This window comes from Eurosta solidaginis, chromosome X, assembly GCF_040869045.1.
Source record: "Eurosta solidaginis isolate ZX-2024a chromosome X, ASM4086904v1, whole genome shotgun sequence".
Taxonomy (NCBI): domain Eukaryota; kingdom Metazoa; phylum Arthropoda; class Insecta; order Diptera; family Tephritidae; genus Eurosta; species Eurosta solidaginis.
Genome location: NC_090324.1, coordinates 158,196,458 through 158,208,626, shown reverse-complemented (window position 1 = coordinate 158,208,626; position 12,169 = coordinate 158,196,458). Strand labels below are relative to the sequence as shown.

The window sequence follows — 12,169 nt, the reverse complement described above, 5'->3', positions numbered from 1 at the left end:
TTTTGTAGATTTGGGGTTTTTGTTTTCCCGGAAGTTATCCGTAGTCGGCTTTGGAAATATATACGTCCGCTAACTGGGTTTTAATTTTTTTTAATGTTTAAATTTTTATAGTTTTTTAGTTTTCTTTTTTTTTCTATATGCCGAATTAGTATTGTCTGGTGTGAGTGTGTGTGTGAATAGTAGGACCGCAGCTCAACCCACGTCTCAGGTGATACCACAGAATACCACCTGGATTGTGACGGGTTGAGCTGGGATTCAAACCGGCACCCTTTCCTGTCCCACCAGTCTGGGGAGCGGGCATTGAAGCCGCTCCACCCACAGCGGTGGAGGCATGAGGGGTGTCCTACTAGCGAGTCCCTGGAGACCGCCTCTGCGTTGCGGCTGGGTGTGTTGGGACCAACCTGTATGTGTAAGAAATTGACCCTAGTGGCCCCAACCAGTCCCAGAGGCAGGTCTTCAAGACCCCCTTATGCGTCGCGGTTGGGAGCACTAGGGACAAGTATGAATGGATTTGTGTTGTTTTTGTTGCTTTTTTCCCTGTAGCCCTACTGCCTTCTAATGATAGGATGTCAGCATTCCCATCACCACCCGTAGTATACATGTAACTAATAATCACTTTTTCTTTACAGCTTTTTTTTCAATTTCTTTTTCCTCTTCGATACGATTATCAAAATAAAATATATATATATTTTTAGTATTTATTCTCGCGAATTTTTTTTATTCCCTCGCGCAATTTTTTTTTTCTCATATATTTATAAGTTTTTTTTTCAAATCATCGTCTATAATATAGGGTGAAGGGGGGTGAATTTTGACTTTTATTTTGTAGCCCCTAATTGCCTTGCGTTTTGCTTTAGATAGAAGTTTTTTTCACACCATTACTTAAGCTAACAATTTACAAATTTTTTTTCCCAATATAAGCATATATATACCTAAAGTACACACGCATATACAATGACCTATCCTTACATACACTTATGAGTAGTTACTTGTATTAAAATAATGTAAGCAAACCAAACCCAATTTTAAAGATCACTATAGTTATAGGTACGGATGAGGCCTAAACCTCTAAAGGGGTGTAGAAAAAGGGGAGAAAGTAGTCAAGTTTATTTTGAACGTTGCAACTAAACAGAAAGAGTACATGGGAAAAAGTAAAAGGAAATAAACGCAGTAAGCTTGGTAAAATAGTTAGGTTTTTCTAGTTGGGAAATCTGAATTTCCCATTGATGCACCTAATGTGCCTTAGCCGACTTGCGATTTATTTATTTTGTATTTGTAACACACACCATTAGGCGTACGGAAAAGAATTGTTTTGCAAATATAGGGTAAAGGGTATAATTAACCAAAACGCGTCACTTCATACTACCTGTTGCAACACACAAAATTTGAGAAATTACCTATGCCTTGGGGTTTCCCTTAGGATATCATAAGTAAAATTATAGCATAAGTTTAGCTAAGTGTTTGTGAGGAATATTGTTCTATAAAATCAATGTCAAAACAGATTAAAACCATGTTCATAGATTAAACCTTTATCGTCACTAACAGTTAGGCGAAGAAGAGATAGAACCCAGTTAACTATCCATGAAGAACAAGTTTTTTTCTCTTTTGATTTTGCTTTCAAACTACTGACCAGTACATAGCTTTAAATTTCGGAGGGTTACCAAGTATGTGGTAAACCTATATACTGTTGCTTTTCCAATAAGTTTGTTTTTTTTGAAATGATCTTTGTAATAATGAAGTTTAAATAAAAGTCTGTAATAATGGGAATGCTGACTTCTCTAATTATTTAGAAGGCACATAGGGTATGCAGGTAAGGGGACACCAGAAATTTAGGTGCATCGGTGGCCATAGATTTTGAGGCTGGGCCAAGCACCAGGCGTCGCACCAAGACCCGCGGCGCCCCCTATATATATTCGACCCTTTTTGTGTATTGCCTTTTTCTCTTTTATTTTAATTTTCAGCGTTTTTTTTTTTTTTGTATTTTGGATTTTCAGCAGTTAGTAACCGGTCATGTCTAGTTCGGTAATTTTTTTTTTGCGTTTAATTTTTTGAAGTTTCTTTTTTTTTTTGAATTTTAAATTTTTGAATGTTTAACGGTCTGTCCGTGGCATCCGGTTCGACCGGATGTCATTTTAGTTTGAATTTATAAGCGTTTTGAGTCGTCTCTGCGCTTTTTTGTCAGTTGATTGAATAGGCATGATAGGAACTTTTTTTGTTATGGCGCAGGACAGCAAGGTTGGCAAGAACCCAACCCAGCCGACATGACTAGCCACGGTGCAACCCCAGATCATGCCGAGTGCCTTCCTTGCTGCTCCATGCGTAACCATAACAGATGGCGCCCAACGTGGCACCCGAGGCGCTGGTCTCAGTGGTCAGTTCGTGCAACGTGTGAAGCGGACCATTCCACCAGTCCGAGGTGAGCAGCCGCAGGAGCAGTCACCTGCGTTGCGGTGGAATGGTTGACGGATCAGATCGTCCAGACTGGTCATCGGGGGCAGTAGTCGAAGGCGCCATGTGACTACACGTCAGTCCTCCGGATTTTGTATTCAGCCGGTGAGGCAGTGCTGAACGCACTTAGTTTTTTTTTTTGTAGATTTGGGGTTTTTGTTTTCCCGGAAGTTGTCCGTAGTCGGCTTTGGAAATATATACGTCCGCTAACTGGGTTTCAATTTTTTTTAATGTTTAAATTTTTATAGTTTTTTAGTTTTCTTTTTTTCTATATGCCGAATTTGTATTGTCTGGTGTGAGTGTGTGTGTGAATAGTAGGACCGCAGCTCAGCCCACGTCTCAGGTGATACCACAGAATACCACCTGGATTGTGACGGGTTGAGCTGGGATTCAAACCGGCACCCTTTTCTGTCCCACCAGTCTGGGGAGCGGGCATTGAAGCCGCTCCACCCACAGCGGTGGAGGCAAGAAGGGTGTCCCACTAGCGAGTTCCTGGAGACCGCATCTGCGTTGCGGCTGGGTGTGTTGGGACCAACCTGTATGTGTAGGAAATTGACCCTAGTGGCCCCAACCAGTCCCAGAGGCAGGTCCTCAAGACCCCCTTATGCGTCGCGGTTGGGAGCACTAGGGACAAGTATGAATGGATTTGTGTTGTTTTTGTTGCTTTTTTTCCCTGTAGCCCTACTGCCTTCTAATGATAGGATGTCAGCATTCCCATCATCACCCGTAGTATACATGTAACTAATAATCACTTTTTCTTTACAGCTTTTTTTTCTATTTCTTTTTCCTCTTAGATACGATTATCAAAAAAAAAAAAAATATATATATTTTTAGTATTTATTTTCGCGAATTTTTTTTTATTCCCTCGGGCAATTTTTTTTTTCTACATATATTTATAGGTTTTTTTTTTTTTTTCAAATCATCGTCTATAATATAGGATGAAGGGTGGTGAATTGAGACTTTTTTTTGTAGCCCCTAATTTCATGCGTTTTGCTTTAGATAGAAGTTTTTTTCACACCATTACTTAAGCTAACAATTTACACATTTTTTTTTCCTTAATATAATGTCACATGACCAATCGTTCGGGCGAATGCCCACCAGAAACCCTCCTTCCGGGAGTGATGGCAACTTTTTTTTACCAAATTTATACACCGATTTTCTTTAAACTTACAAATTTGATTTTTTTACCCTGTCTGGGCGTTTTGGCGGTCGGGGACATCTCGCGCAGTATTCTCCCCGAGCAATGATATCATAGGTTGTTCACACGTGTACTCACCGAGAACCGTGAACAGCCTGGCATTCCACGCTTGGGTTGGAAAAGCCTTACGGAGTTTGGACGAGTTCTCCTTATCAAAATGTCTACACACATATATTTTTTTTTGCCTTTCTGTGGGGGCGATAACCACTAGAAAATACCATACGGAATTTTGACGATTTCTCCGTAACAAATGTCTAATTGCCTTTTTAACTAAGAAACAAAATTAATTCACAAATTGACTTAACTTTTTTTGATGGACCTTGTTACCCGGCTAGCTTCGCCGTAGAACTTTCAGACTCTTATCTTAGGGGTGAGTCGTGCCCCACGTTGCTGGCATCGAAGGTTCCTGGTAGTGGCTTCCCACAGATGAACCGGTTTCCTGTTCGCTTCATCGCCAGGTCTTCAAAGTGAAGCAGGTTTGTTATGGTCCACTTGGGAGAGTCACCCTTGGCTGGTGATAGGAAAAAGGGTAGGATTCACCCCCACTCATAGTTGCCTGGGGTGGTTACACACCCTCTTTACTAATTTAGTGCAGGTGGCATCCCCGAGAATTTTATCTCATCAGCTGATTTTGTTTCTTCCATTTCGCTGGTATAGAGACTGTCAAAAGGGATAACGAAAGCAAACATAATCAACACGTGGTAATTACTGCTGCATGATAGGGAATATTGTTTTTTTTTTCAGCGCTTTAAGCGATTTCTATTGGCAAGTCCAGTTAACTCAGCGCACAATTCCCTCACGACGCGAAAGTTACTCCCTCTGAAGTCCATACGCCTATCCTCAACACGGCGACTTTAAAATCGGAACATGGTAGGTGTAACAGTGACATGAGCCAACATGTGAGTTGAGCGAACCGATAAAAACATCGAAGTATCGATTGATCGGTGAGAACTAGATAGCGGAAGCGTGCACGGAAGCTGGGTTCTGCCTCTTTTGGGCTTGGACACAAAAGAAGACGGATCGATCAACATAAATAGAACTTCAGCAGGAACTCATCAGTCCATCATACCTTTTACTAATTTGGCGACTGACAAATCGAAACGTCTCCTTTTAATGCCGATGAAGTTAAACCGGCATTTTCGGTTGTGCATCCGCTGTACTTAGAAGTGAACAACTACGGACCAACCTTTTGTAGCTAAATGAATTTTGGTAAATTCGGTGGTTAAATCGTATTTGCGTGGAATAAAGGCCAGCGGTTGGAAATTTTCACGGCGTTAAAGAAAAAAAAAGTGCGAAGAATCCGACGAACCGAAGAAAAGAGGCGGTACTTCGCTTGACTGCCCGAATACGTGGCCACTTTTCAGTCTGCATCTGGTTGGATCCACTATTTCATTAGGTGCAAACACTTCCGACGTTCATATATGCTTAGCATCACCGAGTGCGCCCACAGTGGAACCCCGAATAGAGGTAATTCTCGAATGGAGTGAGGGTATTGCTTATGGCAACACACAAGATCAGATACCGTGCAATGGTAATACCTCTAGTTTTTCAAAGGCACCGCGGCTATTGCTTTTGAAGAGTAACCAATTAGGGAGACGCTACCCCCCCAAAACCGCGCACAACCACCAACTTTGCGCGCCCAAGACAGTGCACAACTGCCAACAGTGCCAACCAAAACCGTGCACAACTACCAATTTTGCACGCCCAAGACAGTGCACAACCGCCAACAGTGCCCACCAAAACCGTGCACAACCACCAAATTTGCTCACCAAAACAGCAACAGCAACCGGTCACAACAACAGGAGCCACATCCGTTAACACAGAAATGCATACTAAAGCGCTTATACTAATTATAGGTATATGTATATATATTTATTTTTTTTTTTATTATTATTCAGTATTATCTTATGAATGAAATTTAACAGATTTTAACATTAGTTAACATACAATAAGTAGATACAATAAGATAATAGCTAATGGCGTTGAGTGATCAAAATGAGAACAGTGATAACGCCATTTCTTCTAATGATTACAATGGAAGTTTGATGCGGGGTGCAATCAAATAACATTTAAACGGAGTTAGAAATGTTTAATATTGATGATGAATAAAATATTAAAATAAAGGAATTAAAATAAATAGAAATAAGCACATCGGTTCATTACGTAGCAAGCAACTTACAAGTGAGCATATTGTGTAAAATATGAAAGTAGCAAGAAAACATGTTGCAATGTTGTAAAGGTTACAAATTGATGATAAAAATGTATCAAAATAAAAGTTTTTAAAATAAAATGAAATAACGTATTTAAATTCAATAGAAATAAAGTTCATCGGTTCAATATATAGCAAGGAACTTACAAGTGAACTCATTAAATAAAAATAAAAAAGTAGTATTAAAATATGTTGCAATGTTTTTAAATTGGAAACCAATTATGTGATAGGCCGTAACAGAACTCAATATCTTCATGGCCCAACCCAAGAAGCCATAGTTTTACCTGCTTTAAGAAAACGCTTATTCTTGGAATTGTTTTTGTATCTTCGGGAAGCTTATTGAAAATCATACACGATACTATGGTATAGAAGTTTCGATAAAGAGTTGTGCGTGAGGCAGGAACAGTAATACTAGGTTCAAACACACACAAAATTGGCAATTTATACTGTTTGGGCAATTTATTACGCAATTTGTCATATAATAAATTGTAATAATAAATTGCCAATTTAAAAAAAATTGCGTAATAAATTGTTTCAACCTGGAAATGCAACATTGTAAAGTGTGTTTATTGAGTATATTTAAACGTCACTTACGCATGGCTAAACTATATGGTTGGTTCATTTCATCAGCTGATTTTATGTCTTTCATTTCACTGGAGTAGGGACTGTCAAAAGAAGATGGCAAAATCAAAATGAAAACAAAACACTGAACACATTTTCTTACAACACACAAAAATATCAAAGTTTTATGTTTTCATTCCATTCACCTAATACCAACACGCGCATTTTGACAGCCTCAACAAAGATATGTTGTTACTGTAGAGATGAGCCAACCAGTTATCAAATTACTATTGTGTAAGCTAAATAGAGTTGTATGAACACCACTCAATTTAAATCGAAATGGCCTCAATTTATTTTTCTGTTTGAACATAGTATAACAGTTGCATTAGAATTGCTCCTTAACATACGTGACGTGTATATGGGACTATGTAGATAACCACTTCTCATAAAAAAAAATGTTTAATACTTTAAAGTAGTACAAGTGTCTTACAGGGAGAATATTTAATCTTCTAAATAGAATCATCGAGTGCGTTAAACGGTTAGCATTACAAATTCTTCGTATAGGTCACTTTTGCAACATTAAGAGTGGTCGAATTCTACTAGAATATGCACTGCCCCAGCAACTTATGCCATATTGAAGTTTTGACTGTACAAGTCCATAATACATCATTTTCAATACACTATTTGCACATAGTTTTTGCAGGTGATAAAAAGAGCGAACAGTTGCTAGCAAGTAAACTTTCATAGCTGAGATATGCGAAGACCAGCTTAGGTTATGATCGACTATAACACCCAGATATCTAAAATTATTGACAATTCCGACGTTGAAACACATTGCGTAACAGTTTAAATAAGGAAAATAATTAACTCGAGACTCGTTTTCAATGCAAGCACTAGTACAAAGTTTGTGCCGCAAACAACTTGCAGAGTGAAAAATAATATCACCACTAGTTGCTTCCTTTCCACCAAGACCAAAATACATTAGTTTAGTTTTATTGCTTACAATAAGCTTATGAGAAGCGAACCATTCTCTTAGGAGGCTCACATCGTGATTTATATCCACATAAAGATTAAAAGTATTGTTTGATCTATATGCGATTGCCAAGTCATCGGCAAATGCTGTGACTTTTCCTACAAAAGACATTGAAAAAAGCGAGTTTATATAAATCAGAAATAAAATTGGTCCTAGGACTGAGCCCTGCGGGACACCCAAATCAATTAGTCTAGGTGAGCTTAGATTATTGTTTACTTTCACTTTTTGACTTCTTAAATTTAGATATGATTTAAAACAATCTAGAACGTTTCCACGGAAACCTGCTGAGTGCAACTTACTTAAAAGAATATTATGGTCAACCATGTCAAAAGCTTTTGTAATATCAACAAAAAGACTAGCACAAGTCCCTTTTACATCCATTGTTTTATAAATAAACGAGCATAAGTTAAGAAGAGCGTCTTCAGTAGATACTCCTGACCGAAATCCATATTGCAATGGACTAAAATACTTGATTTTATCCAAATATTGCAAGACTCTGCATTTAACACTCTTCTCAAAAACCTTAGAGATTTATGGCAAGAGAGAAATAGGTTTGTAGTTATTTTTATCTTTCTTATTACCTTTCTTATGTAATGGTATGATAATAGCACATTTTAGATCGGCTGGAAACACACCTGTGACTATACTTAAGATGAATAAATGCTTTAAAATGTCAACAACATAGAAAGCAATGTTCTTTAAAATCTCTGACCCAGAAATTGGTTCACAGAAGAAACTACAACCTGGAGAAGTATCTACAGAGTAAACTAACGGTTATTGCAAGTGCAGCCTATATAGAACTCTTTACCAATTTTAATGAAAAAATCATTCAGGTGAGTGGCAATTTCTAACGGGTGAGAAACAAGTTTACCGTCGATATCTAGAACAAACGAATTAGTTTGGTCTTCCTTATTCCGATTATCAGCAGATGCTTACGTAAAATTACACATATGTATACAGTAACATAGAAATACATACATGTATACTTATATTAAATATAGATGCATATAAGCAAATACATACATAGAAATACACGTCTGCATACAATTATATTGGATGTAGTTATATGTATGAGTAAGCATATACATATGTACCTATAAATGCACATTTATGCAATGACATATACATACCTACATGTATAGTTATATTAAATATAGTTGTATATAAGCAAATACCTACATGGAAATACATGTATACATACAATTGTGTTGAATATAGTTATATGGATATATAAGCATACACATATCTATAAATACACATGTGTGCAATGACGTATACATACTTACTTCTAGACTCATATTAAACTTTATTACATATATAAGCATTTCCAACATACAAATGATGAATACATCCATGCATACATACTTGCATCGAGTACACATATATATATATATGTGTAAGCACACGTATTCCTAGAAATACCCAGGTATAAGTAACAGTAAATACATACCTGCTTTTATACTTGTATCAAATACCAGTATAGTTGTGCATAATCATGTACGTACTTAGAAATACACATTTATAGAGAAAATAAATACTTACATGCTCATATACTTGTACTAAATATAATTATATATGTGTAAGCATTCGCATACTTAGAAATACACATTTATAGAGGAAATAAGTACATACATGCCTATGTACTTGTACTAAATATAATTATATATGTGTAAGCATTCGCATACTTAGAAATACACATTTATAGAGGAAATAAGTACATACATGCTTATGTACTTGTACTAAATATAATTATATATGTGTAAACATTCGCATACTTAGAAATACACATTTATATAGGAAATAAGTACATACATACTTATGTGCTTGTACTAAATATAGTTATATATGTGTATGGGCATATACATACTTAGAAATACACAGGCATAAATAATAATAAATGCGTACCTGCTTATATTCGTGTACTAAATATAAGTATGTATGCGTAAGAATACACAGTCCTGGAAATACACATGCATAAGTAATAATAAACACATACATGCATATGTTCTTATATCTAATATAACTACATATGTGTATAAACATATACATTCTTAGAAAAACACCCGTATAAATACCGATAAATACGTTCATGCATATATACCTGCATCGAGTATAATTATATATATAAGTGTACGCATTTACCTACCTAGGAATACTCGCTTATACACAATGAGACATGTATATCGGCATATATACTTATATTGAACATGGTTATGTATAAGCAAATACATACCTAGAAATACATATATATATACCTTGTCCTATACCTACATGCATACATATATACAAGCTGAATATATTCCAATATAAGCATATACATACCTAAAGTACACACGCATATACAATGAGCTATACTTACATACACTTATGAGTAGTTATTAGTATTAAAATAATGTAAGCAAACCAAACCCAATTTTAAAGATCACTTTAGTTATAGGTACGGATGAGGCCTAAACTTCTAAAGGGGTGTAGAAAAGGGGGAGAAAGTAGTCAAGTTTATTTTGAACGTTGCAACTAAACAGAAAGAGTACATGGGAAAAAGTAAAAGGAAATAAAAGCAGTAAGCTTGGTAAAATAGTTAGGTTTTTCTAGTTGGGAAATCTGAATTTCCCATTGATGCACCTAATGTGCCTTAGCCAACTTGCAACTTATTTATTATGTATTTGTAACACACACCATTAGGCGTACAGAAAAGAATTGTTTTGCAAATATAGGGTAAAGGGCATAAATTAACTAAAACGCGTCACTTCATACTACCTGTTGTAACACACAAAATTTGAGAAATTTTCTATGCCTTGGGGTTTCCCTTAGGACATCATAAGTAAAATTATAGCATAAGTTTAGTTAAGTGTTTGTGAGGAATATTGTCCTATAAAATCAATGTCAAAACAGATTAAAACCATGTTCATAGATTAAACCTTTATCGTCACTAACAGTTAGGCGAAGAAAAGATAGAACCCAGTTAACTATCCATGAAGAACAAGTTTTTTTCTCTTTTGATTTTGCTTTCATAAAACTGACCAGTACCTAGCTTTAAATTTCGGAGGGTTACCAAGTATTTGGTAAACTTATATAATGTTGCTTTTCCAATAAGTTTCTTTTTTTTTTTTTAATGATCTTTATAATAATGAAGTTTAAATAAAAGTCTGTAATAATGGGAATGCTGACTTTTCTAATTATTTAGAAGGCACATAGGGTATGCAGGTAAGGGGCCACCGGAAATATAGGTGCGTCGGTGGCAATGGATTTTGAGTGGGGCCAAGCACCAGGCGTCGCACCAAGACCCGCTGCGCCCCTATATATTTTCGGCCCTTTTTTTAATGCCCTTTTCTCTTTTTTTTATTTTTCAGCGTTTTTTTTTGTATTTTGGATTTTCAGCAGTTACTAACCGGTCATGTCCGGTTCGGTAATTATACTCAGTTGAGCAGAGCTCACAGAGTATATTAACTTTGATTGGATAACGGTTGGTTGTACAGGTATAAAGGAATCCAGATAGATATAGACTTCCATATATCAAAATCATCAGTATCGAAAAAAAATTCAATTGAGCCATGTCCGTCCGTCCGTCTGTCCGTTAACACAATAACTTGAGTAAATTTTGAGGTATCTTGATGAAATTTGGTATGTAGGTTCCTCGGCACTCATCTCAGATCGCTATTTAAAATGAACGATATCGGACAATAACCACGCCCACTTTTTCGTTATCGAATATTTCGAAAAATCGAAAAAGTGCGATAATTCATTACCAAATACGGATTAAGCGATGAAACTTGGTAGGTGAGTTGAACTTATGACGCAGAATAGAAAACTAGTAAAATTTTGGACAATGGGCTTGGCACCGCCCACTTTTAAAAGAAGGTAATTTAGAAGTTTTGCAAGGTGTAATTTGGCAGTCGTTGAAGATATCATGATGAAATTTGGCAGGAACGTTACTCTTATTACTATATGTCTGCTTAATAAAAATTAGCAAAATCGGAGAACGACCACGCCCACTTTAAAAAAAAAAATTTTTTTATATTCAAATTTTAAAAGAAAAGTTAATATCTTTACCGTATATACGTAAATTATGTCAACATTCAACTCCAGTAATGATATGGTGCAACAAAATACAAAAATAAAAGAAAATTTCAAAATGGGCGTGGCTCCGCCCTTTTTCATTTAATTTGTCTAGGATACTTTTAGTGCCATAAGTCGAACAAAAATTTACCAATCCTTCTGAAATTTGGTAGAGGCTTAGATTCTAGGACTGTAACTGTTTCCTGTGAAAAAGGGCGAAATCGGTTTAAGCCACGCCCAGTTTTTATACACAGTCGACCGTCTGTCCTTCCGCCCGGCCGTAACACGAAAACTTGAGCAAAAATCGATATATCTTTACTAAACTCAGTTCGCGTACTTATCTGAACTCACTTTGTATTGGTGTAAAAAATGGCCGAAATCCGACTATGACCACGCCCACTTTTTCGATATCGAAAATTACGAAAAATGAAAAAATGCCATAATTATATACCAACTACGAAAAAAGGGATGAAACATGGTAATTGTATTGGTCTATTGACGCAAAATATAACTTTAGAAAAAAAATTGGTAAAATGAGTGTGACACCTACCATATTAAGTAGAAGAAAATAAAAAAGTTTTGCAGGGCGAAATCAAAAGCCCTTGGAATCTTGGAAGGAATACTGTTCGTGGTATTACATATATAAATAAATTAGCGGTACCCGACC

At 36.3% G+C, this 12,169-nt stretch overlaps 1 protein-coding gene across 1 annotated transcript in view; it reads left to right on the top strand.

Moving 5' to 3' along the window:
- Nucleotides 1-12,169, top strand: part of toy (twin of eyeless) — a 1,118,401-nt gene that overhangs the window by 811,429 nt on the left and 294,803 nt on the right. The window lies entirely within an intron of this gene.